This window comes from Mus musculus, chromosome 2, assembly GCF_000001635.26.
Source record: "Mus musculus strain C57BL/6J chromosome 2, GRCm38.p6 C57BL/6J".
NCBI classification, from domain to species: Eukaryota; Metazoa; Chordata; class Mammalia; order Rodentia; family Muridae; genus Mus; species Mus musculus.
Window position 1 is genome coordinate 92,734,072 of NC_000068.7, and position 26,187 is coordinate 92,760,258.

General features: G+C 49.4%; 1 long non-coding RNA gene across 2 annotated transcripts; it reads left to right on the plus strand.

Annotated features, from left to right (window-relative positions):
- The first annotated feature begins 8,158 nt into the window (after positions 1-8,158).
- Positions 8,159-25,969, plus strand: Gm13816. 2 transcript variants are annotated; one of them, XR_866546.2, is made up of 2 exons: positions 8,159-8,605; positions 24,870-25,969. It is a non-coding gene; the product is annotated as a predicted gene 13816 (long non-coding RNA). The 2 variants fall into 2 exon arrangements; XR_866547.1 differs by lacking the exon at positions 8,159-8,605 and adding an exon at positions 17,411-18,325.
- The last annotated feature ends 218 nt before the right edge of the window (positions 25,970-26,187 follow it).

Sequence of the window (26,187 nt, forward strand, 5' to 3'; positions counted from 1 at the left end):
ATGAAGAAGAGACAGATTCTTCCCACATTCAGGGCCTGAGATCTGGTCTCATTTGTTACAAGGCTATCCTTATCTAACTGTTACACTCTCACTCAGCAACGCAGTCTGCAGCCTCTCTCTCTATCTGCTCCTCTCACTGAGGCTCAGGCTTCACATATTGTTTGGGTTTCCACCCTCACCACCTCCTTGAGTAACTTTGTTGCTCAAGGTAGTGTATAGTGAGCATTTGTTTTGTTTTGTGTGTTTTTTTTTTTTAACATAGAAATGTTATGTGAAAGTGCTTTTGTTTTAACCCTGGGTGTGGGATAAGGGGCTGCTTCAGATTGTCCACAGCAACAGACTATGATTTGCCTCATGCTCTGGCAGGGGCGTGATTTTGCCGTTAGCAGATAGGTTTTTTGTTTGTTTGTTTTGTTTTTGTTTTTTTTTAAGTGTGTGACATTTGAGATTCTGGGGAAGCTTCAGAAGCTACAAGAGAGCCTGAGAGAGGGGTAGAGGTTGTTGTTTGGAGATATCCTGATGGCGAAGATCAGATTTGCCCTAAGGAACCTGACACCCTTAATTAGCAGGAAATAGTCTGACAATATTGATGCCTCTTTCCCCTCTAGCCCTTCCTTCTAGAAGGGGTAAGGGTGGAGAAGAGTGGTAGAAATAGGAACCCATAAAGCAGCCCCAAGTTTGATTACAGTGGTGGTCAATGCTTCTCTTGGTCCTGCAGGCTTTCTTGGGAAGTAAGGAGCAGAAGGAAGCTCTCACTTAAGCTTGCCTCTCTCTCTTGCCTCTTGCCCTCTTGCTCCCTTCTCTCCCCATTCCCTTCCCCCTCTCTCTATGTGGTCATGGCCAGCCTCCACTTCTCTACTCTCTCCTTCCCTCTGCCTTTCTCTTCCTCTACTACCTTCTTAACTCCCCTCCCCATGCCCTAAATAAACTCTGTTCTATACTATACCAGTGTGTGTCTGGTTCGGATGTCTTGGCATGGGCCCACCAAGGCACCCCCTTTCCCCATACCTCACCACACCCCCATAGATAGTTCTTTATCTTTTTATAATCACAACAGTAATCATGACTTTTATTTGGGTGCCCATATTTCTTGCTACTACGGAAGGGCCAGCCCAGATTGAGACAGACAGTAGGGTCATCCATTTACAGCCAGCACCAAATTCTCTAACTGTGGAACCATGGCCTCCTCAGCTCTAGCTATCTGCCCTCCATGGCAGACATTTTCTGAATGAGTAAAACCCACAATCCACCCGCAGTTAATCCGATCCAAGTCTCCTTCAGGCTAGTCCCCCTTTATAGGGGGCATCACTGGAAGGCACTTTAATTCTTTCTCCCAGTGTGTGGTCGGTCATAAGTGTCCGGGCGCTGGTAGATTCTATTAGAGTCTAGAATATTAAATTCACCTGTGAATCCTGTATTGCGCTGCCTGGAAGTGTCAGGGGTGCCTCTGAGTATGGTGACAGTGTACAAGGACACAATAACCACCTAATTATTCCGTTACAAAAAGCTACCTTTCCCCTGAGGGTAAATATTGTTTACAGGGGTCTAACTTAGAGCCAGTGACAGTTATTTTAGGATTCAGAGTCTCTGAAGACCCAGCTAGCCAGAAATGCAACAGACCCAGATTCTCAAACAGAAGGGAGCCCTTGGCAGCTCCTAGCCTTGTGAGGTGTGGCACGAAGGGCCCTCGACCTCTGTCTGAGCAGGCTGAGTATGGCATGAGAAGGATTCCTGAGCTAACTCAGCAGACCAAGTTCTGGGATATAGCTATTCCCTCCTCTTTTTGTACAAGAGGCCTCAGATCATAAACATATTGATTTCCTATCAAGCAGACAAGCTGGGCCATGGCAGGAACAAGCTGCTAGGCAGAAAGGGGAGGCCTGGCTTGGTCCTGGGTTTTGCTGACTCATGGTAGAGGATGCTAATGCCAGACCTGGCAAGCCTTGAAGCCCACGGGCAGAAGACGCAAGGGCCTCTGCGTCTGTCCAGCAGCCCTGATGGGCACTTGAAACTGCTTTTGCTTTACAGGGAGCAACCAGCACAATGAAAGCACGGCCCTGCCTTAACTGAGAATCTAGCCGGCTTTGGGCATCTTGATATCAGTGTTTAGTATCCTGCTCCTCCATCCCAAAAGAGCCTTCAGTTGCAGTCTTAGACCCTCCATCACCTTGGGTTCAAGGACATCAGGCTGATTAACTGCTGGAAACAACAGGACCTGCTGGACAGAACCCCTCAGGTGAAGGCAATTATCCAATTCCAGGATGGCCCTACTGTGAGAGTCACCACACTCAGGGACTCCTCAAGCAATGGTGGTGATAACTTCTTGGGACCATATGCAAAATAGGGGCTGAGACAGTGACCCAGCAGCCCACACCCTGATCAGACAGTGTAAATACCTATACCTCTCTCTGACCCAAATTAGGCCTGAGGCTCATATCCTTAATCTTGTGTTCTGTGTCAATACCTGAGGATGGATGGAGGAATTCCTGGGCCCTATTATCTGCTTCTTTTCCCAGTGTGGCCACATTAAAGAAACCCCTCTGAATTCACCATTACCAGCTCTAATTAGCTTGCTAGAGAAGAGTGGCCCAGCCTAGTCTCTGGGATTCCATGAACCAGGCTTCTGCCCTGAAAACTCCAACAGTACCCTGGGACTCCAGGTCACCCCTGTGTGTAACACTGACTAGACTCTTGCTTCATGGCACTTAACTAGCTTACACCAGGTCCTGCATTGAGCTTTGTGAAACATCTTCTTGTGGCCAGTACTTCCCCTGAGCTGCCCACCTAAGTCTCAAGTTTTATCCTAGGTGATGACCTTGCCTGCGCAGAACTTGAACTTGGATCTGCTGCCAGTGTAAAACCTTCTGGAACTGAGATTACCCCTTAAATTCAGATATGTGGGCAATGCCAATCTTGAGCAAAGCCCTGAGCACTTATACTCCAAGATGGGTGGGTGCTACCTCATTCTGTTATCCAGATGGGCAAGCCAGAGGCAAATCTGGCCCAGGGCTCTCTACAGAAATCTCTCCCATGCCAGGGTCAGCATCCTCCACTTTAGCAGAGAGAGAGAGAGAGAGAGAGAGAGAGAGAGAGAGAGAGAGACCCTTGGTGCTCCTGTCAGATGAATGCAATCCCCAATTTTCCATTGGTTTGGTTGGTTGGTTTTGTTTCATTTCTTTTGGGTCTTCTGAAGTGGTTTGGACCATTGACCATCATGGTGGGAAAAGCCCACTGAGGCCAACCAAAGGAAGAACTGGGGGGGCTGGTGGCTTCAGGGGGTAAGTAGCTTGCCTGCTATCAGAGTGTATAAAGGGTGACCAAGCAGATTCTGTGCCCAGTGCTTAGGGTGACCTGACAGATCCATGCACGGTTAAAGATGCTGGAGACACCTGGAGCAAGCAGGTGATTTGTGCTGCTATAGTGGGGTGCTGCCTGCTCAGAGGTTTGCCTATGGAAGGAGGGCAGGATCTGGGGTCCAGCAAGCTCCAGATGGCTCCTGAAGAAAGAAGAAGGGTGTGGAGGAGAAGTGGGAAGGGAGGGAAGTAAAGGGAAAGGAAGAGGAGAGAGAGAGAGAGAGAGAGAGAGAGAGAGAGAGAGAGATCCAGGGTCTTCACTTAGGAGCTTGGGCCCAGTTCACTCATGCAGACACAGACAGATCAGCACACCCTGCTTTCACATAGCAGACATCTGTGTGAAAACAGACATGGTTTGCAATCCCCCTCCCAAAGGGCAGACTAGTAGGGGTGCATGCCCCTGGCTGCTGTGTCCCCCCCCCCACTGTTCCTCCCACCTCTCTGTTCTCTCTTCTGTCTCTCCTCTGACCCTCTCTTGCCATTTTTCTCTGCCCCCCTCTAGTCTTGCAGACTTTCTGCTTACCCCCTCCTCTTTTGTTTTTTTTGTGTGTTTGATTCCAGGCTCCCTCCCTCTGTCTCCTCCCTGCAGCAGGTGGCTCTTGGACCTCTCTCTGGGCACAGGCTTGCTTATTATCCTTCCTCTCAAACCATCTTTGCCCCCTGCCATCTCTGTCACTCTGTCCTTTCCATCCTGTCAGGACCCTGAGACCCTTTCCATCCTGTCAGGACCCACATCCCTGTGTCCCCTGTCCCCAGCTCCTACTCTGAAAAAGAGCTCCCGGAGGCCAGACAGCAGGTTGCAAAAACACCCAGGGCCTCATAACCTGAAGGGCAGGATTGATGAGAAAATAAATTCCTGATTAGTGTTTTAATTTTGAGGATCTTTGGAGGGGACCGAGCAGCAAGGGAGGCTACTGGAGAAAACCTGCATTATTAAAGCTACAAATCCTCCCTTCCAAGGGGCTGGAGAAGAACAAACAGGGCTTCCTGGGGAATGAGGATGTTGAGGCACAGGAGGGGAAGGCAGGAGAATGGATAGCCCCACCCCCTCCCCAACAGAGGCTTCTGGGAGGGGCAGGTTCCCTTGGTCCTGTTTTTCTCTTCTCTTCTCTTCTCTTCTCTTCTCTTCTCTTCTCTTCTCTTCTCTTCTCTTCTCTTCTCTTCTCTTCTCTTCTCTTCTCTTCTCTTCTCTTCTCTTCTCTTCTCTTCTCTTCCCTTCCCTTCCCTTCCCTTCCCTTCCCTTCCCTTCCCTTCCCTTCCCTTCCCTTCCCTTCCCTTCCCTTCCCTTCCCTTCCCTTCCCTTCCCTTCCTTTCTTCTCCTCTCCTCTCCTCTCCTCTCCTCTCCTCTCCTCTCCTCTCCTCTCCTCTCCTCTCCTCTCCTCTCCTCTCCTCTCTCTCCTCTCCTCTCCTCTCCTCTTCTTTTCCTTTCTTTCCTTTTCTTTTTGTTTGTGTTTGTTTGTTTGTTTGTTTGTTCCGAGACAGGGTTTCTCTGTGTAGCCCTGGCTGTCCTGGAACTCACTCTGTAGACCAGGCTGGCCTCGAACTCAGAAATTCACCTGCCTCTGCCTCCCAAGTGCTGGGATTAAAGGCATGTGCCACCATGCCCAGCTCCAGTCCTGTTTTCTTGCTTCTGGCTTCTTTTAGGCTTTGGCAACATTGTCTTCTGGGACAGAGAGATAGAAGAAGCCAGGTTGGTCCCACTCTCTCCACATTGGCAGATGCCCAGGGGATCATGAGAGTTTATCAGCCGTGGGCAATGGGTGAAATGGACGAGCCCAGGTGACAAACTGGCAGGACTGGATTTGGTCTTGTTTCTGCTCTGTGCCCCAACTTCCCCATGTGCTGGGTGGCGAGAAGCATCTTCTGCTCCAGGGATATGTGAGGATGACATGAGCTAGCACATGTGTCAAATACAGCTGTCTGCTTGCCCATCGCACACATAATTCCCTTCTCTATACTCCCCAGGGTGGGCAGAGACAAGGCCGTTTGGCTGTGCCTAGGTTTTCACATGGGCACTTGTGCAGCATCTGAGCTGAGATCCTCAGACTTACACAGCAAGTGTCCTTATCCACTGGCTGTCTCCCAGCCTCTGCTTCAAACATTTTGAGGAGCCTCCACATTGATCCCACCCCCATATCAGCTTTGTTCTTCTTTACAGATGGCCTGAGACCTAAGCCCCTGCCTAGAGATCACAAAACCCCAAAAGAAATAGAGGGAGACTGAGTATAGGTCTGGCCTGGGTCTTCAACAGGCTCTCTACAGGAAGTGTACAGATTAACCTTCTGTTGGAAGGCCTTTCCGGGAAAGGCAGCCAGGTGCCGGGCTGGAAAATGTGGGTCCAGCTCATGAACAGGTCTGGAAGTCCCTTGGGATGAAGGCTAGTGAACGGTGTCACCAGGCAGAGGTCCTTGCATCCAGAGTCCTGAATAGGCCTGGCCTCCCATGGCATATCACTGGGCAATAGGTCTCACTTGATTCCTGCATAAACCCTGAGAAACCCCGTCCTGAGGTCTATTTTTAGAAAGAGCTGGAGTCAACCCCAACTCTGCAAGTTCACGGGCTCATGGCCCTCTCGTTTCCTCATGGAGTACATTCCTCTTAGTTAACCTTAATTGTTAAAAATTATGTTTAAGCCGGGCCCTTTCTCCAGTAGCTCCAGGGCAGGGGTCCAGGAAAGGGATAGTACATCCTGGAATGGGTTAAGGGGTCTGGTTGATTCAGCTTGACTTTGCTGCTTCCCTTGGGAACTTGTCTATAGCCTGGCTCCATCCTGGGCGTCAGGAGACACTTGGCTCTAGTAGTCTCTCAGCTAGTGTAGAGAGCTGAGTGGACAGGGTGGAGGAGAAGCCTATTGCTTGTGTTCTAAGGTGTCCATGGTTGCCTTGGGCCACCTGACCTTGGGAAATGACCATGGGAGATGACTCCCCCTTTCTGTGTCTCCATTTCCTGCTCTGCAAAGTAGGGATATAAATATACACCCCCCCCAACCACTCTAAGTTCAAGGTCAGCCTGGACTGCATAATGAGATCCTAGCTCAAAGAAGCAACATACGGTAAAACATTTCTCTTGGGGAGCCATCCAGGATGGCCTACACACCCAGGGGTACCTTGCCACACCTGCTGCACTGGCTGTCCGTTGTCCATCCTGTTGTTCAGGGTCTTCTAGATATGATTGTGGCCACCACTTGGTGCCTCTCTGGCCTCACCCTGGCCATTAGTCACCCTTGCCTCAACCCCTCACACCACCAAAGCCACCAATCACTCAGCAGTGCCCACACCCTGTGAACTGTGCCCAGGAGCTCCAGCAGTCCTCCTGCTTCGCCCTCAAGTCAGCACAGTCACCCCACTTGTATTAGAGGAAACTGAGGCTCAGTTCCTGTTCTGAGGATTCCTTCTCTGGGAAGTGGATGAAAACACTATCCACCCCTCCTCCTGAGGTCCCAGTGACAAATCATAGCTCACTCCGGGGAACCAGTGAGTTTATTGAGCTTAGAGAGCATGGGTGAAGGCTTCTGACAAGAGCAGGAGGACCCCCAAGTCAGCCACACTGGAAAGTCTTCATTTGCCCTGTATGGATGATGGCTTCCCCCAGTCACATAATGGAATCCACTCCCCTTATTCTTCCCCAGCCATTATTTGAGTTCATTCTGAAGTCCCCTGCTGTGACAGATTGTCTGTGCTCGGCCCAGGAACTGACACTATTAGGTGTGGCCCTGTTGGAGTAGATGTGTCACTGTGGGTTTGAGCTTTAAGACTCTCATCCTAGCCTGGAAGTCAGATTTCTCCTAGCGGCCTCCAGATAAAGATGTAGAACTCTCAGCTCCTCCTGTACCATGCCTGCCTGGATGCCGCCATGTTCCCACTTTGATGATAATGGACTGAACCTCTGAACCTGTAAGCCAGCCCCAATTACATGTCATCGTTATAAGAATTGCCTTGGTCATGGTATCTGCTCACAGCAGTAAAACCCTAACTAAGACACCTGCCAGGAGTAGGTTAGAGAAAATTGCATCCTAATGGCTGGATACTCAGATGAGGGTCCAATGACCTTCCCTGCCCCTCATTCTGGAAAGAAATACCAAGTTCACAGCTCCATTGGGCTCAGAAGTAGGCATGCCTGATTTCATTAAGATGGCCACAGTTTGGTGGGAGAGCCCCTTACAGCAGTTTCCATGAGTGATTGTCTGAGGTCATTCATTGCATGGAAAGTGTGCAGGGACTTAAACCTATGTGTACTGTGAGGGAGGTACAAGTAGGTGACCAGGGACTCTGGAAGCAGAGCAGGGAAGAGACAGAAGAAATGGTTGGGGGGGGGGGGGGAGGATGGAGCCTGGAGTGGAAACCCAGATCCTAGAAAATCCAACCTGCTTTCTGTTGATGTCTGTGGCAGGAAGACCCCAGCTATTTTGGTAAAAGGTCCCGAGCCCATAAATTAATTATCTAGTTCAGTCTCTAGATGTGTTGATGAGAAGAAAAACCTGCAGTTTCTGGACAGTAGCTCTCTGTGTGTCCTCCGGGAGGTAGCTCAACCTCTCTGTGCCTTAGTTTCCTCACCTATAATATGGAAGAACCTTGCAAGGCTAGATTAAGTATCAGATGGAGGTCTCTGCATACAGCTGACGTGACCTGATTTGAGCTCCTGTGTGCTGTCTGCAGTCCAGCTCCCATCCATCCACACAGCCATTTCCTGGACTGAGAAAGATCTCAGCAGCACTTCCGGCTCTAGTGGATGACCTCAGGCCAAGCTAGCCCTTCTGGAAAAGAGCCACAGGAATGTGGCCAGGAATCACTTGGGAGTTTCAGAGTGTTTCTGCAGGGTGTGGTCCCTGAAAGTGGGAGCTGCTCCAGGGAGGACAGGGCCTCGAGGAAGAGCTAGGAAGGAAGCAGAGGCCGGAAGCAGGAAGGCCTGGCTGCTGCTGTGCCTGCCACTGCTGCAGCCCAGTGTCCTGGGGTGACCGTGGGTGGCTGTGGACAGGCTGCAGCCTCTCTGGCTATCTCTGACCTCTTTAGGAACAGTTCGTAGAATCCCCAGGAAAACTCAGTTCTGAGCATGCACCGGCACACACCCGGAGTTTCCTGTGTTTACAACTCTAGAGGTAATTTTCCAATGCCAAAGGAGAAAGCACCGAAGCCCACTTGGACTGGGACCGCACCTCTACCCTCGGAGGCTGGCGACCTCCCACATCTTCTTTGACCCCAGTTTCTGCTTCTTTAAAATGGGCCCAGGCAGCATCCACTCTCCAGGATGATGAGGTGGGTAGAGGGCTCTAAGTGGCTAGGGCTTAAGGAATGTGAGTCCCACTGCCTCCTCCTCCCACCTTCCTCACTAAAAGAAAATCAAGTGAGAGGGGAGGGGAGCCTGGAGGAAGAGAAGGAATCAGGGATGGAGGGAAGACAGGGAGGGAGAAGAGATGGAGGGAGGAGTAGGGGGGAGGGGAAGAGGGAGGAGAGATTGCTTAAGGTCCTGGGACTTGTCAGCAGGAGGCATAGGAGGAGACTTGGAGCTGGCTCATCCCAGGTGTGAGACCACACTCTCCTTCCTCTCTCTATCCTTACAGGACAAGTCCCAGAGACTCTGGAAGAGGAAGGGGGAGGAGACCTAGAGCTGCCCTGACATGCTCAGTCCCCTTTTCTGCTTTGTAAATGCTTTGGTAATTTTATACATGGATCAATGCATTTAGATCACACACCCCACTCAGTCCCCACTCTCCAACTCCTCCAGGGTTCCTCCACTTCTCCTAACTTCATGTTCCTTCTTCCTTTCCCCTCCTTTCCTCTTCCTTCCCCCCTTCCCCTCTCCTTATACCCACCGTTGTTCCTCCTTTTCAATGAGTTCAATGAGTACTTCTTGTATGCGCACAGGCGTGGGGCCATCTGCTGGAGCAGGGACAACCTACCAGTGACCACACCACCCCACCCTTCAGCCTACAGTAGCTCCCAGTCAGGAGTGGGGGTCGGGGTGGGGGTGGGGGCTGAGCCCCTCCCCATCCATGCTTGATCCTGTGTGGATCTTGTGCCAATCATCACAGCTACTGTGAGTGCATGAGTCCAGCAGCTCTGTCGTGGCTGGAAGATGCTCCTTCACAGCAGGCCCCACAGTCCTCTGGCTCTTACAATCTTTCTGTCTTCTACTCCATGGGTTTTGAACCTTAGAGGGTGGTAGGAAGGGATTTCCTTTCCCCTCTTCTTAGGCCCATCCTCTCTCTCCCCTCCCCTCCCCTCCCCTCCCCTCCCGTCCCCCTCCTTTCTCTCTCTTCTCTCTCTCCCTCTCCCTCTCATCCCCACTCATCCCCACCCACTCAATCACATATGCCTCTGAATGGGGTCTGACTTGGAGTGAATCCCCAAGTACAAGTGACCTAACCTCAGCCCTCCTGCCGGTGCTGGCAACTCTTCATCTTTCCTTACAACTCCTCAGATTAACCCAGGCCCTCAGACACAGTAGTAGCTCATTGGAGAGTCTCTAGGCTTCCCAGGGTGTGGTGTCAACCCCACTCTCCACACACATGTGAGAACAAAAAGAGAGGCTGAGGCTGCCTTCCTCAGGGCTCTAAACTGACAATAAGCCCCAAATACTCCCCATAGGATTAGCAATTATTACCTAATCTCCAGGGAGCAAACTAAACACAAGGAAATGGAAACATCCCTGTAGAGCCTTCTTTCTGGCTGCTGCGGGGAGCTGAGCCCTCAGCAGTGAACGCCAGGTGCGTGCTCCAACTAGCAGGGAAGGATTATGGGACCAGGGAGACATTCGCTGGTGTCTCAAGCTATTTTCCTCATTTATTTTAATTAATAAGTTAGCTGTGTGTGTGGTATATGTGTGTTCACATGGGGGTGCAGGTGCACACAGCTGTGTACTTACACTTGAAGGCGAGAGGAGGACATCAGGTGTCCAGGACATCAGGTGTCTTCCTCCCTTGAGAAAGGGGCTGTCACCATGGTTTTTTAAGCCAGGATGTTGGCTGTCACATCGCAGAGATCCTCCTGTTACTTCCCTGCCACTTCCAGCCTCCCCCCATTACATAGCCTGCACAGTGAAGGTCAAGGCACTTGAATTTTGTGGGAGGTTGCATTAGATGCACAGAGCAGCTACCATCGACACAGTTAGGATGGCTTCAGGAGGACACATGGCCAAGAAGGGGCAGGGCTGGGAAATGTTATTCTATCTGACTCTGAAGCTCCTGTCTGGACCCCTGGTCTGGTGGCTGGGCCACACACACACACACACACACACACACACACACACACTGCTACTTTGTTTTGTAAAGCACATTAATGCTTTGACCATGGAACTCTCTAACATTGACCTCCAGTGAGTGGGAATCTCAGACTTGTTCCAAGACCCATGATGACCCAGGCAGACCTAGCTTGGTCACAGTTCCAATTCTTCTTTTAAAAAGATATTTTCTTTATTTACATTTCAAATTCTATTCCCTTCCTTCATTTCCCCTCTGAAAACCCCCTATTCCATCCCCCTCCCCCTGCTCACCAGCCCATCCACTCCTGCTTCCCTTTCTGGCATTCTCCTACACTAGGGCATCGAGCCTTCACAAGACCAAGGGCCTCTCCTCCCATGGATGTCCCACAAGGTCATCCTCTGCTACATATGCAGTTGAAGCCTTGAGTCTCTCCTTGTGTACTCTTTGATTGGTGGTTTAGTCCCTGGGAGCTCTGGGAGTCCTGGTTAGTTCATATTGCTGTTCCTCTTATGGCGCTGCAAACCCTTTCAGCTCCTTGTGTCCATGCTCTAACTCCTCCATTGGGGACCCTGTGCTCAGTCCAATGGATGGTTGTGAGCATCCACTTCTGTATTTGTCAGGCAGTGGCAGAGCCTCTCAGGAGACAGCTATATCAGGCTCCTGTCAGCAAGCACTTGTTAGCATCCACAATAGTGTCTGGGTTTGGTAACTGTATATGGGATGGATCCCCATGTGGGACAGTCACTGGATGGCCTTTCCTTCAGTTTCTGCTCCAAATTTTGTGTCTGTATCACCTCCCATTGATTCCCTTTCTAAGAAGGACCAAAGTATCAACACTGTGGTCTTCCTTCTTCTTGAGCTTCAGGTGGTCTGTGAATTGTATCTTGGGTATTCTGCACTTCTGGGCTAATATTCACTTATCAGTGAGTGCATACCATGTGTGTTCTTTTGTGATTAGGTCACTTCACTCAGGATGATATTTTCTAGTTCCATCCATTTGCCTAAGAAATTCATGAATTCATCGTTTTTAATAGCTGAGTAGTACTCCATTGTGTAAATAATGTACCACATTTCTGTATTCATTCCTCTGTTGAAGGACTTCTGGGTTCTTTCCAGCTTCTGGCTATTATAAATTGGAGGAACATAGTGGAGTATGTGTCCTTATTACAAGTTGGAGCATCTTTTGGGTATATGCCCAGGAATGGTATATCTGGGCCCTCAGGTAATACTATGTCCAATTTTCTGAGGAACCACCAAACTGATTACCAGAGTGGTTGTACCAGCTTGAAATACCACCAGCAATGGAGGAGTGTTCCTCTTTCTCCACATCCTCACCAGCATCTGCTGTCGCCTGTGTTTTTGATCTTAGCCATTTTGACTTGTGTGAGGTGGAATATCAGGGTTGTTTTGATATGCATTTCCCTGATAGTTAAGGATGTTGAACATTTCTTTAGGTGCTTTTCAGCCATTCGATATTCCTCAGTTGAGAAATCTTTGTTTAGCTCTGCACCCTATTTTTAATAGGGTTATTTGGTTCTCTGGAGTCTAACTTCTTGAACTTTTATATATATATATATATATATATATATATATATATATATCTTGGATGTTAGCCCTCTATCGGTTGTAGAGTTGGTAAAGATCTTTTCCCAATCTGTTGGTTGCTGTTTTGCCCTATTGACAGTGTCCTTTGCCTTACAGAAACTTTGCCATTTTATGAGGTCCCATTTGTCAATTCTTGATCTTAGAGCATAAGCTATTGGTGATCTGATCAGGAAAATTTCCCCTGTGCCCATGCGCTCGAGGCTCTTCCTTCCTTTCTTTTCTATTCGTTTCAGTGTATCTAGTTTTATGTGGAGGTCCTTGATCTACTTGGACTTGAGCTATGTACAAGGACATAAGAACGGATTGATTGGCATTTGTCTACATGCTAACTGCCAGTTGAACCAGCACCATTTGTTGAAAATGTTGTCTTTTTTCCTCTAGATTGTTTTAGTTCCTTTGTCAAAGATCAAGTGACCATAGGTGTGTGGGTTCATTTCTGGGTTTTCAATTCTATTCCATTGATCTACCTGCCTGCCACAGTACCATCAGGCATAGTGATTCCACCAGAAGTTCTTTTATTGTTGAGAATAGTTTTCACTATCCTGGGTTTTTGCTTGTTTGTTTGTTTGTTTGTTTGTTTGTTTTTGTTATTCCAGATGAATTTGGAAATTGTTCTTTCTAACTCTATGAAGAATTGAGTTGGAATTTTGATGGGGTTTTCATTGAATCTGTATTGCTTTCAGCAAGATGGCCAGTTTATATCCTACCAATCCATGAGCATGGGAGATCTCTCCATCTTCTGAGATCTTCTTTGATTTCTTTCTTCAGAGACTTGAAGTTCTTGTCATATAGATCTTTCACTTGCTTAGAGTCACACCAAGATATTTTATATTATTTGTGACTATTGTGAAAGGTGTTGTTTCCCTAATTTCTTTCTCAGCCTGTTTATCCTCTGGGTAGAGGAAGGCCACTGATTTGTTTGAGTTAATTTTAAATCCAGCCACTTTGCTGAAGTTGTTCATCAGGTTTAGGAGTTCTCTGATGGAATTTTTTGGTTACTTAAGTATACTATCATATCATCTGCAAATAGTGATAATTTGACTTATTTCTTTCCAATTTGTATTCCTTTGATCTCCTTTTGCTGTCTAATTGCTCTGGCTAGGACTTCAAGTACTATATTGAACTGGTAGGGAGAGGGTGGCACAGTTCCAATTCTTACAGGCCTCATTGCTCACTGGCTGAGGCTTGGGTGCCAGATCAAGTAAGTACAAACAGGAGTCAGGAAAGTCTAGCCCCAGCTCTGCCTCTATTTAGCTCTGGCCTTTAGGGAGAGGAGAGAGCTAAGAACTCCATCCCTGAGATGCAGTGAGTGCCACAGATGCGCTGGGCCCTCCCCATGTTTGCACAAGCTTTTAGAATCTGAAGCATTTCCCCAACAGGCTTCATGTGGGAACACTGGCAGGCTGCCTGTCTAAACAACATCTAGGCTCCTTCCCTGACTCCAGCCATGAGCCTGTGTAGCTGTCAGCTATTGCCACTGGCAATGCTGCAAAACAAATCTTCCCCCACATTAGCCACTCACAGTCCCAGAAATTCAGCCACACATTGCTGTACCTTCAGGTGACTGACCGTGGTGCCTCCAGCCCTGAGCTCATGGGCAGGTTCAGCCTGCACCTCTGTGGGAGGCTGCAGGTCACACTTGGGTTTACTATACAGGATGATGAAGGATAGTTGGAGGACATCATCCTGCACAGCAGCTGCTCCGGGAAAGCATATGTTCTCATCACAGTGTCCGGGACCAGCTCTGTCCGTACTAATAGACCCCTTCCCAGGTTCTGTCCTTCTGCTCAATGCCAAGCCCATTGGCAGAAGTGCAGGAGCCTCATTCTTTCCCATCCACGTAAGGAAGGTGAGCATTGGTGAGCCACAAAGGAGTGGAACACAGCAGGAAGAACCCAGCTTTAATATGCAAATAGAAGTGGCCCATTTGAGTTATTACTGACTCAGGTCTCCATTGCCAGTCCTGAGTTTGAATGCTGCAGTGATTGACAGAGTCTCAGGTTGTGACAGGAGCTCTTATAGGTAATCAGAGCATGGGAGTTGATTTCTTGACATTTGATAAGCCCAAGTCCTCTTGGCACCTGCCTCTGTAAGGCTCCTCCTGTGGAGGCTGGTAGCCCAGGCCTGCCCTCCCTCCCCACCCTCTTCTGGATGGCTGGAGCTGTGGAGTGTGGGCAGACAGGGCTGCACTGTCTCACCCAGCTGTTGCCATTGCAGCTAACACACCTCTCCACAAGAAGAGAAGCAGAGAGGTTGTCTGCCTTGTGGAAAATGGTTGCCTCATACCCAAGCGGTAGCTTACCATGGACAGCCAGCTGTTCCTAACATGGAGACAAAGGTGGCATGCGTGTGACTGTGGGCAGTGTAAGGGCTGGAGGGTGGTGGTGGCAGGAGACAGAGCTGGGCTGGGCCAGTACAGTTTGTGAGGTCAAAGTAACTTCCTCTCTGGCCTCAGATTCCCTCCCTGTCTATGGTGTGAGTGAGGGGCTCTGGAAGATCTTTCTTTTAAGCAAAGCCTCTTTGGTCCAAAGACTAGATTCTTAGGCCTGGTGTGACTCAGTTAGTGAAGTCTGTGTACCTAGAATCCTGGCTTTGATCCCCTGCACTTCATAAAGACAGGTGGAGCGATAATCACTGCATTCAGGAGGATCAGAAGTTCAGGGACATCCTAGGCTATCTGGTGAATTCAAGGCTAGCCTGGGATAAATTAAACTGTCACAAACATAAAGAAGTGAGAGCAAAAAAAAAAAAAATCAAAACTTCTCAGCCCTTTCCTTCTTTCTGATCCCTTCTCTCCAGGTGCCAGTGTATGCTATGACCCTCTCCTTTCTGTCAGTGTGTGCTCTTCCTTAGCTCCAGGATTGCTGTACTAGAGGTGGGTTCCAGGCAGGGCAGGCAAGGCCCTCACTCCAAGTATCTCTATACATGAGCAAGTGACGCTCCCAGATGCAGGCTCCAGTGGCCTCCCGCTAAGGCCCTGGGGAAAGGAGAGACTTTTCAAGAAAAAGGTCACCCAGTAGTTTCCAGACAGAGGCTGTCCTTCTACCCCACATTCAGCTTCATGTGCTCTCTGGTGCTCCACACACCCCCCCCCCCCCCCCGCCAGGTAGCTCAAATGTCTACAGACAGAGGAGCCCTCTCTCTCTGGATACTGGCAGCCTACTCTTTGACAAAGGTTCACACTAGAAAAGCATTTCCAGGCAGGGATATGAAGAAGGCGGACTCCATCTTCCCCACCGCCCACCGCCTCAGCTCACCCTTAGTTCCTCATCTCTGAGTGTTCCTACCCTTTGTTTAAACCTCCTTCCAGGTTGGTCCACTGAGTTCAGAGATCAGTGTTGTAACCTGGTTCCTGCATCCAAATTGCCTCCCTCAGCCCCAGACCTGCAGACAGGTGGTTAAAACAATTGGAGACACATACCCGCAGCTTGGAAAAACCAAGAGAAAGAAGCAGTTGCCAGAAACTTCAGAGACCTATGATACATAGAAAGGGATACCTGGAGGAGCTGTGCCTTTAGCAGAGAGACCCAGCCCGTTAGAGCCCACCCGGAGGCTAATGGAAGGCGTCACAGTTCCCAAGCCAGTGAGGGATGTGCAAATCTGTGCAGCACTGGTGTGTACAGAGACCACGGGTGCATTCACACAGGTGGAAGCCGTTCTGATTGCCAGGACACTGAGGCAAACAATGTGCTTGGTCAACTCAGCTACAGAGTGTGAGGCCTGCTCAGAAGCAGGCTTGGAGGCAGGGTAGCCTGGGCTCTGAAAGCAGTGCTTCCCTCCTCCCTAAAGGAAGAATGTGTGATGCAAAGGAAGGAAGGAAGGAAGGAAGAAAGGAGGGAGGGAGGGCGGGAGGGAGGAAAGGAAGGAGGGAAGGAGGGAGGGAGGGAAGGAAGGAAGGAGGGAAGGAAGGAAGGAGGGAAGGAGGGAGGGAGGGAAGGAAGGAAGGAGGGAGGGAGGAAGGAAGGAAGGAAGGAAGGAAGGTAGGTTAGGCCTGGAGGTGGAAGCCCTATGACACTTGATGCCCTTGGGGATGTCACTGTGTGCTCTGCATAGTCTCTAACTCCCATAGGCAGCTCCAGCCTCCGCCTTCTGGATCCCTGGCAGCTGCTGGTCTTCCCAGTGGGAGGCTGGGAGCCCGAGGCCTGCAGGGAGCCCAGACAGCTGCTGACACCAGACCTCAGGGTGGAGGTAGAACATCTCAAACGTCTCTCAAAGGTCCAGGGAAGCTGTTTATTCCAGCTTCCTGCCAGGATGGAGGGTTCGATCACAGTCCCCTCTTCTCTGAATTTAACCAGCTAAGCACATTCTCAAACCCCTCCCCATGCATGGCTCCTCCTGACTTGGTTGGGCAGCCAGGTCTCTCAGCGAAGCTTGGAAATGGACAGAGAGCCCTGAAGGGACCTATGGCTTCTGTACCCTCCGCAGCTGGGGGCCCAGTCTTGTCTCCAAAGGAGCCTTGCAGAAAGGAGCTGGGGAGTCCAACACTCTGCCATTGGTGCTTCCTCGGCATCCTTTGTCATGGCCTGCATAGCTAGTGGCATGGGAACTTCTCAGTCATTGAGCAAGGCTCACCCTTTGCCTGCCTGTGTGTTTGAGAGTCGCCATTGTCCAGGGCCATAAATCAACCTCTTTAATTATCATCCGTGACACATTTTGGCAGGAAGTGGACTTGGTTCTGCTGAGGATGGAGTGAAGGGTCAACTGCAAATATGCTTAAAACAGTGCCCTGCCCTGAGGATCAGAGGTCACGCTGAGTAACATCCTGTGAGTGACAAAGACTGGGAGGAGTTACTGTCACACACAGGACTCTGGCATGGGTGGCACTAGAGCATTAAATGCACCAGCTACAAAGAAGAGGGAAACCAGCCTGAAGGACAAGTGGGTGCTTTCTCCCCAGTTCCTCTCCTCCACTCCCTTCCTCCCTTGTCTCCTTCCTTCTTTCCTTCATTACTAACTTTCTCACTTCTTCTGCCCCCTTCTTCCCTCCCCATTCCCTCCACCCCACTTCCTTTCTCTGGTAAAGAACCCTGCCCTAAATGTTTTTGTATGGCTGTCCCCCTCTTAATATTCAGAAGCTTCGACATGCCAGACTCGTGATTGGGCTCAGCCATAGCCTGGCTGTGTCCCTGGAAGCTTCCAGTCTGCCTGACACATCTGGCATTTTGGTGAGGACCGATACTGACCACAAACGGCTGAAGTTTGTTTGGTCTTGGCTCAGAGTAGGGAGGGAGGGAGGGAGGGAGGTTATAAGTGGATGTCTATTGTTGACATGGGCACAGCCACGTCAGGGACACTAATGTCTTAGTCCCGTGGGAGTGACCAAGCCTTCTTTGAGTGAGGCTCAGAGGGACAGCAAAACCTCCCTTGGGTCCAAGTACAGATGTCGACTGTGTGCCAGAAATGCTTACAGTAGATTTCTCCCCGTGGCCTGAAGACTGTTCCTACTGTGATTTAGTGAGCCCCAACCCCTTGTTCAGCTGTATATAATAACCCTGCTTCCATGTTTAGCTGTATGTAATAACCCCAACTCCTTGCTTATCTGTATGCAGCAACCCTGCCTCCCTGTTCAGCTGTAGATAATAAATGCCCTGAGCATGGCTTCTCCAGCACAGAGCCCAGCCCGTTCAATCCCAGCTTTCCACACATGTGTCTCTGCTTCTGTCCTTTCTTCATTCCCTCCCCACACCAGTCAGGACTGTTTCGGAAGCCCTGCTGAGTGTAGCGGTTGAGCCTCAGAGAATACCTCCTCTGGCCTTGCTTGTTCTTGGAAACACTAAGCAACCTGCACCAGGATCTTTCCTTCACAAACTCACCAGCCCTGAGCCATGAACCATGTTAGTCCTTGAAGTCCCCATGCTACTCACCTTTGTCATATCAGACCAGTAACTGCACGGTAAGGACCAGCAGCCTGCAAAAGTGACCTGACATTGTCCAACATGAGTCACCTGAATCAATTTGTATGGCCCTTCCAGACCTCCCTACAGAAGCCACAGTGTCCTCCCTCTCTTCACCCTCCCTCTGATCCACCAGGGGAGGGCATAGCGTAGATGAACCTGCATGGCTGAGCAACTTCCTTTAGAAGTCAGTTTCAGGAGGAAGTGAACTCAGCGGACTTCCTGTGGCCTGAGCTGGTGTGAAGGACACAGGATGTTAGGAGAGGTCCTTTGAGGTAAGATACAGTATCTGAAATATTTGCTGAGTTCATTCATTCACTCATTTATTCACTCATTGACTCATTCATCTATGTAATTTATCCATCATTCATCTATTCATTTATTCACTCGTTCACTCATTTACTCATTCATACATTCATACATTCATCCACCTCACTTATCCACTCACTCATCTATTCATTAATTCATTCACTCATTTAATCATTTACTCATTCATACATTCACTTATTCATTTATCCATCCATTTATCTGTTCATTCATTCATTCATTCACTCACTCACTTACTCATTCATTCACTCAGTCATTATGTTTTGTATGTCTATCACATTCTGTAGCATCTTGGTTCTCTATCCCTGAGGAGTTTAGAATCAGTCAGCAGAGATGTCCTATAAATGAACAAGGAAATAACGAACTGTCGTTGAGTGACAGTATCAGGTAGTGGGAGCAGGAAGATAAGGAAACAGGTCAGGCAAACCAAAAAGGCTCTGTGCCAGAGGAAGACACGGCAGGACATCCAGGGGAGGCTTTTCCGTGTGGTGACATGAACACCTGAGTGGGGTGGCTGTGGGGTGCTGGAGGTACTCTGGCAGAGAAAACTGCAGGTGCAAAGGCCATGCGTCCAGTGCGGTAGGAGCCTGTGTGGTTTGCGGCAGAGCAGCAGAGAGGCTGTGGCCACAGTGCTGAAAGCGGGTTGGGGGGAAGGGTAGAGGAGGAGGAGGCCCATGTGTGGTCCCCTGGAACAGAGGGAAGTTCAGGATACAAGATGATCTGCATGGAGAGATCTGGAGATGGTGAGGATGAAGAAAGGGGCATGGCTGAATAGTCAAACTGGTACTTGAATATGATTCATTGTCAGCTTTATGGAGAAGCTGTGCCAAGTGTCACATAAAGATGGCTAGCCAAGGGCCAGAGTCCCTTAGGCATAGAGTACACGGCTTGGCAATAGAGCTGGTTCTTGCATGCTTGTAATGAATTCCATCCCCCGTTCACACTTGCAGCTCTCTGTGTCTCTCTGTCTCTGTTTTTGTATGTGTGTGTGTGTTGATGTGTGTGTATGTGTGTGTGTGTGTGTGTTGATGTGTGTGTGTGTGTGCTCATGAGAATGTGGAGATCAATCTCAAGTTTATCAACCTTCAAGAGCCAGGAACCTTTTCTTTTTTATTTATTTAAAGACAGGATCTCTCACTGACCTGAAACTGGCCCAGTAGGCTGGGGTGGCTGGCCAGTGAGCCCCAGGGATCTGCCTGTCTCTATCTCCCCATCACTGAGATTACAAGTATGAGATACCACATATTTTTTTACACAATGGGGTTTGGCTATGGAACTCAGGCTTGCTAAGTTAATGTAAATCCCACACCAGTTTCCTTGGGTACATCCCAGAGCAATCACCTGGCAGAGTGGCATTCTCTCTCCACTTCACAGATAAACAAATCAAGATCTAGAGACACTCATTTATCCACTCACAGTCACATAGCAAGTTGAACGTAAGGGATCAGAGTCCGAAGACCGGCAACTGTAGCAAAGGGCTCACCTACCACCACAGTCCAAGTCATAGAGGTAACAGATGCTCTTAGAGTGGAGGTCCTAAGAGAAAATGTTCACGACAGCAGGGAGCACTAGGGAGGACTGTGGGGACCAGGCTGAGCACTGCCGGTGGCTGGTGCTGGCTCCTGCAGGAGCATCAGGGGCAGGAGTGGGATGCAAGCAAGGGCTGTTCTGAGGCGATCTTGACCATAGAATAAACCTCAAAGTTTTAGCTAACCGCTGCTGGAGCCACTGAGGGAGTCTGGGTAGAGGAGAGACTGGGGAGGGGGAGTGGGCAGTGACAGGCAGGAGCTGGTAAAGCACATGGCTAAGGTAGGGACACGGGATAGGTGTGTGCTCCCTAGGGGAGACAAGTGCTGGTTTCCACAGTGACAGCTTGGTGGGGGGCACTGGCTGGTTATACATTCTGTCATGCTATGTCACCTTACCCTGATCCAGCCTTCCCTCTTCTTCTCTCCCTCTTCCTTCCTTCTTTTTATTTTATACAAACATTTAAAAATATTTATTTAATGTATGTGGGTGCTTTGCTTGGATGTGTAGCCGTGTGTGTGTGTGTGTGTGTGTATGTGTGTGTGTGTGTGTGTGTGTGTGTGTGTGTGTTTATGTATGCTCATACCTAACTGTTACGGCACACAGGTGGAGGTCAGAGGACAATCTGTGGGGGTTCATCTCTTCTCACACCATGTGGATTCTGGGCATTGGAATCGGATGGCCAGGCTTAGCTGCAAGTGCCTGCCTCTGACCCACCTTGCTGGCTCTTTCTGTTTCCTTTTCTAGACAGAGTCTCACTCTGCAGGCCGGTGAGAAACTCAAGGTCCCCTTTCCTCAGTGGGTTTGCAGGCTGTACCATTGGCCTGGTCCTGCTGTCTCTCAGAATCTCCTCTCAAGCACATTTGTCTTGCTTTCTTGAGGTTAGGATCTTAGGAGTAGAAGAGAGCAATCCAGTTTGGATGAGTCACTTAATTGTCTGTACCTCAGTTTCCTCTTCTGAGAATAGGAAAGTTAATGAGTTAATAATAGAGATTAGCGTTTGTTCTGCATGGATGCAAGGAGCGCAGCATCTCACACTTGTGCATTCTTAGCAAGTGTCTGCCAAGATCACTTCAAAGCAGATGGGGGAGATGGGTAGGAGGCTGGTGCTGGTGAGGAGGGAGCAGAGGACAGATGCGAGCGCTGGCCGGGAGCAGGAACGGCACAGCCAGGCTCAGAGCCTGGGAAGAGCCCGAAGGGAAGAATGTCATTGACTGCTGGGTGGAGGAGCAGGGTTTGAGGAGAGAGTCTAGTTTTAGAGTCAGGGCATGTTTAGGTGCCAGACAGCATGTGCAGAGCTGAGAGAGACAAACATGGCTGCTACCGGGCTTGGAAGCTGTCTGGAAGGAGGAGGAGGTTGCTGCTGTGGGAAGTAAAGAGGGAGGTTGTGTAGGTCAAAAGGAGGTGAAGGTGTAGGGGATGGACCTGTGAGGTGAGTGCTCCAGAGAATCAGAGCAAGAAGAAAGGGAGGGGAATCCAGCCTATGAGGTTGCCTTTCAGGGGAAAGTTCTGAGTCTGGAGTCACAGCAGGCCTGTATCTTGTGTTGTTGTTGTTGTTTGGGTTTTGTTTTGTTGTTGTTTTGGTTTGGTTTTTTTGAGACAGGGTTTCTCTGTGTAGCCCAGGCTGGCCTGGAACTCAGAAATCCTCCTGCCTCTGCCTCCTGAGTGTATGCCACCACCACCTGGCTGCAGACTTGTTTCTAGAGTCTGGGTCACTTGAGGCAGGGGTTCAGTACATATGATTGACAGAGAAGGGGGAGAGAAAGGGAGGAAAAGATAGGGCAGGACAATCCCAATGGGAAGTGTATAGTGTAAACTAAACCTCTCTTACTAGTAGCTCACACTCCCTTGGCTACCGGTTTTTTGGACCAAGGCCGAGTCTCCAGATGAGGAGACAACTACGAGCCATTAGCAGTTAGGACTCACAATTTCAGAGATGGCCTCTGGCCCAACAACATCCACAAGGCCTGCTGTGAGCTGGGCAGAACTTGACCCCTCTGGACTTGACCAAAAGACCTCTTCTGGGCTAATGAAAGCAGACCTCACCCAAAACAGACAGGAGAATTCCCCTAGCAAGAAAAGGCTCAAGGGACCCGGAAAGTTTCCAGATTGTACCAAGGGAGCACAGTAACCTTTGACCTTCTCAGACATTTGGCTAAGCTGTGGCCCAGTGAACCAAGTAGATGATGGGTTGCTTACTTTCCTGTAGCTGTGATCAAATACAGAGTAACTTACAGAAGGAAGTGTTTACTGGGGCTTATGTTTCCAGAAGAGTCTACAGAGGCGGAGAGAGGCCTGGCAGCAGGCACAGGACAGAAAGCTGAAAGATCTCTTCTCAGCCACACAGAAGACACAGAGAATGTAAACCAGAAGTGGGGTGGAGCTATGAGTACTCAGAGCCCAACCCTGGGGACATGCTTCCCCTAGCAAGGCTCCATAGCCTCCCCAAACAGCGCCATCCACTGGGGACCAAGTGTTCCACTTCCTCAGCCTACGGGGACATTCTCACTCAGGCCTATATGCACAAGACAGACAAGCAAAGTCACAAGGAAAAACAACAGCACCCAGAGCTATTCCTGCTCAGGATGCTCTTGCTTCACCAGTGCCCACTCTCCTCAGGCACCGAAACCCAACAGAGAACCCTGAGTTCAGTCTAGTACCAGAGCCAGACCAGGCAGGTTTCACTCAGAGCACCCAGGACAGCATGCACTGCTTAACCTAGCATCCCCAGGGCCACTGACCCACACTCTGGCCAGCAGCTCAGAAATAGACCCATTGGACCTCACATCTTTGGTTGGAGTGGAGAGTCTGCATGCTCAGGACCTTCAGCCTGTTGTGCTAGAAGGCCATCAAGCTATTCTGGTTTGAGAACTGCTTGGCCTGAGCCAGGTGGTGATGGCACATACCATTAATCCCAGCACTTGGAGAGCAGAGACAGGCAGATTGGAGGGAAGGGAAGGGAAAGGAAGGGAAGGGAAGGGAAGGGAAGGGAAGGGAAGGGAAGGGAAGGGAAGGGAAGGGAAGGGAAGGGAAGGGAAGGGAAGGGAAGGGAAGGGAAGGGAAGGGAAGGGAAGGGAAGGGAAGGGAAGGAAAGGAAAGGAAAGGAAAGGAAAGGAAAGGAAAGGAAAGAGGAAGGAAGGAAGGAAAGAAGGAAGGAAAGAAGGGAGAGAGAGGGAGAGGGAGAGAGAGAGAGAGAGAGAGAGAGAGAGAGAGAGAGAGAGAGAGAGAGAGAGAGAGAGAATGCTTTCCCCTAGTCATCTTCAGGAAAGCTCCTTTGCACCACAGGTCTATGCTCCACTGCCCCTTTCTCAGAAAGGCCTCACCCACCAAAAGGCAGTGGAACAAGTGCCTGCTGACAAGCATGAGGGCCTGACTTCAGATCCCAGCACCTGCAGAGTAAAAGCTCTAAGGCAGTGAGCATCTGTAACCCCAGTTCTGGGGAGGTGGGAATGGTGTCTGTCCTGTGGGCTCAGTGGCCAGCCAGTCTGACCAAATGGAGAACCCCAGATTCAGTGAGAGACTCTGTCTCAAAACAAAAGGTAGAGAGATGTCAAAGAACAACAATGCTTGCTGTTGACCCTGACTTCCACTTGATCGTGCACACACTCAAACATGTGCACACATGCTCACACACATACACACTTATGTGCACACTTGAATGCAGACACATGCACATGAAATGTAGTACACAGAAACACACACATATGCTCATTCACACATGAGTGTGCATATCCATGTTCACACACATAAAATGAGACAATGCCTTCATGTCTCCTCTAGCTCTTACCTCACTCCCTCTTTGTTTCACTGTCACCTGGTCGTGTGTGTGTGTGTGTGTGTGTGTGTGTGTGTGTGTGTGTGTGTGTGTGTCTGTGTTCATGTGTGTATGTGCATGTGTGTGCATGTGTAGGTACGTGTGTGTGTTCATGTGTGTATGTGCATGTGTGTGAGTGCATGTGTGTGTGTGTATGCATTGTGGATTTTTTTTTAATATCTGTGGGCTGTGATCTCTGTGTGGGTAGCAGCTTTGTCATTTGCCGTCCCGAATGGCAGGTTCATAGCACTGTCCAACATCAGTGGCTTTGTTCCTGGAGCCCTGTGCCCTGTGCCCTCTACTTCTGAGCTTTTGCTTCTGCTATTCCCACAGGACTCACTAACTTTCCACCAGGCCTTCTGTTGTACATGTGCATGAGACAAAGGTCACAGTAGGTCTGCAATGGGGGTCATAGCCAAAGGACCATAAGGGAGTTGAGTGACTACCTGTGACAAATGGAAGCCAGAACAGAAAGATAAAAAGTCACACATCTGGGACCTGGATACCTTGTACCCCACATCCTGATATGGTTCGCTGTGTCTCTTTGTAGTCCCCTGTGCCGATTTAAAACTATGTCTGCAGTTTTTGGACACCTTTTCCTTCAAGAGTAGGGCCTATTCCTTCTCCTAGACTGTGGGTAGGAGGTGGTGACTTGCTTCTGATGAATAGAATGTTGTGGAAGTGTCCCCATGTCCTTCTCAGGACTATTATAAGACCATTAGCCTCTTCCTTGCTCTCTTCCTTGGGTCACACACGTGTGCATGCAAACATGCATATACACATGAACACATGCATGTACACACTCATAAAACGAAACAGTGCCTTTTGTCCCACTACCACCTGATCCTATGGAGGGGGAAGGGGAGCCAGGGATTGGTGCCACATGCTGTGGCAATCTAAGCATCCCTAAAAGAAACCAGTGTGAGATAAGCTGAGGCCCAAGGTCAGTAGCCTCCTTCATCCTGTGGAGTTTCCCAAGAAATGTGAAGAATGAGAGGAACAACGTTGATCATTTTTCTTTATCAAAGAGAAGGGAATGTGGAAGAGTCTCCACACTGCAGCTGTCTAAAGGAGCTGACTGGACAGAACACATAAGAGTCTAGAGTGTGCCTCAGCTCACCCAAACCGTCTCCACCCCTTCTTCCTCATAGGGTGACTGGACTTGCAGATGGGTGGAGGAGTCAGGGCCGTTCACAGCCATCTGACCATCCCCCAGCTGGGGAGTCTGTGGGTAAAGAATGGACTGAGTGGTCTTCCATTGCATGTCATCAACCTCATTCCAGCCAGCTTGGTGAGTTTTACCAGAGACTTGAATGAAGACACAAAAGATGTGTCCAGCCAAACCTCAGAAGCACACAATGTTTTGACATAGCTGATTTATGATCCAAAACTCTCTTCCCAGGTGGAATTGCTAGCCCAAGATCAACACTCAGAAATTTAATGGTAATCAATGTAAAGTCAGATCAGAAAAATCAATCACTCCAGGAACAAGCCCAGGGCAGAGCAGTGCCTTGGCAGGACTCCACTGGAGATTATCTGGTTATTTGCATTTGACCTCTGAGGTCAATGTAAGCATAACTTGCTGAGGCCTGGAGAGGGGTCGTCTCCCATCCAGGTTCAGCCCTGGCCAGAGGGATCTGGACCCCATACTTATGGCACAGGACAGCAAGGCCTCTTGACCTCCTGTGGGCATCTTGAGGAAGGAGGAAGAGGACGAGAGGATGAGGTTGAGGAGAGGCAAGTAGCGTGGCCGTGGCTGAGCTAAGCCAGCAGAACCAATTCCAGGCAAGAGGCGGACTGATTTATGGCACCCAAGCCTTCTTCTGCCTCTGTGCAGACAAGGCTGACTTCCATGGGAACTTCTCTATAGTGACAGAGTCCCTGGTCAGGCAAGTGGGAAGGTGATCAGAAGAGAGGGACTCCCTTTGTGTTACCCCCTTTATGTTGTTGGTGTGTACACACATGTGGAGAGCTTTGGGTGCCGATTCTAGGAAATTGGAAAGAATATTTAACACGGGACAAGGACAAGGACAAGGAAATAAGCTCAAGAAAAATACAGCCGAAGAATGCATCCTTGTATCCTGATCATCTTGATAATCAAGATGATAATCAAGAAACGGGGACCTTGGTTTATGCCTTGTTTGTTCCTTGACTACGTTGTTTATGCCTTAGAACTGTCCATATTCTTTGCATGTGCCTAGAATGATATAAAAAAACAGACTGGAATAAATTAAACCCACTTCAGCACTCATTGGGGCCATACTATAATGTTGTCTAATTATCTTGTTTTCCTTTAATCCTCGCATCTTCCCTTGAGTCCCTGTTGACTGAGCTGGCTTGGTCAGGCGGCACCCTCAATGCTGGAGCTTGAGTAAGAGAGGTTCAGTGAAGGACACCATGAGGGTGAGAGGAGCGGGGAGGAAGTGCACACAAAAGAAAATAAAGAAAATTTGGGCCAGCAGTGAGTAA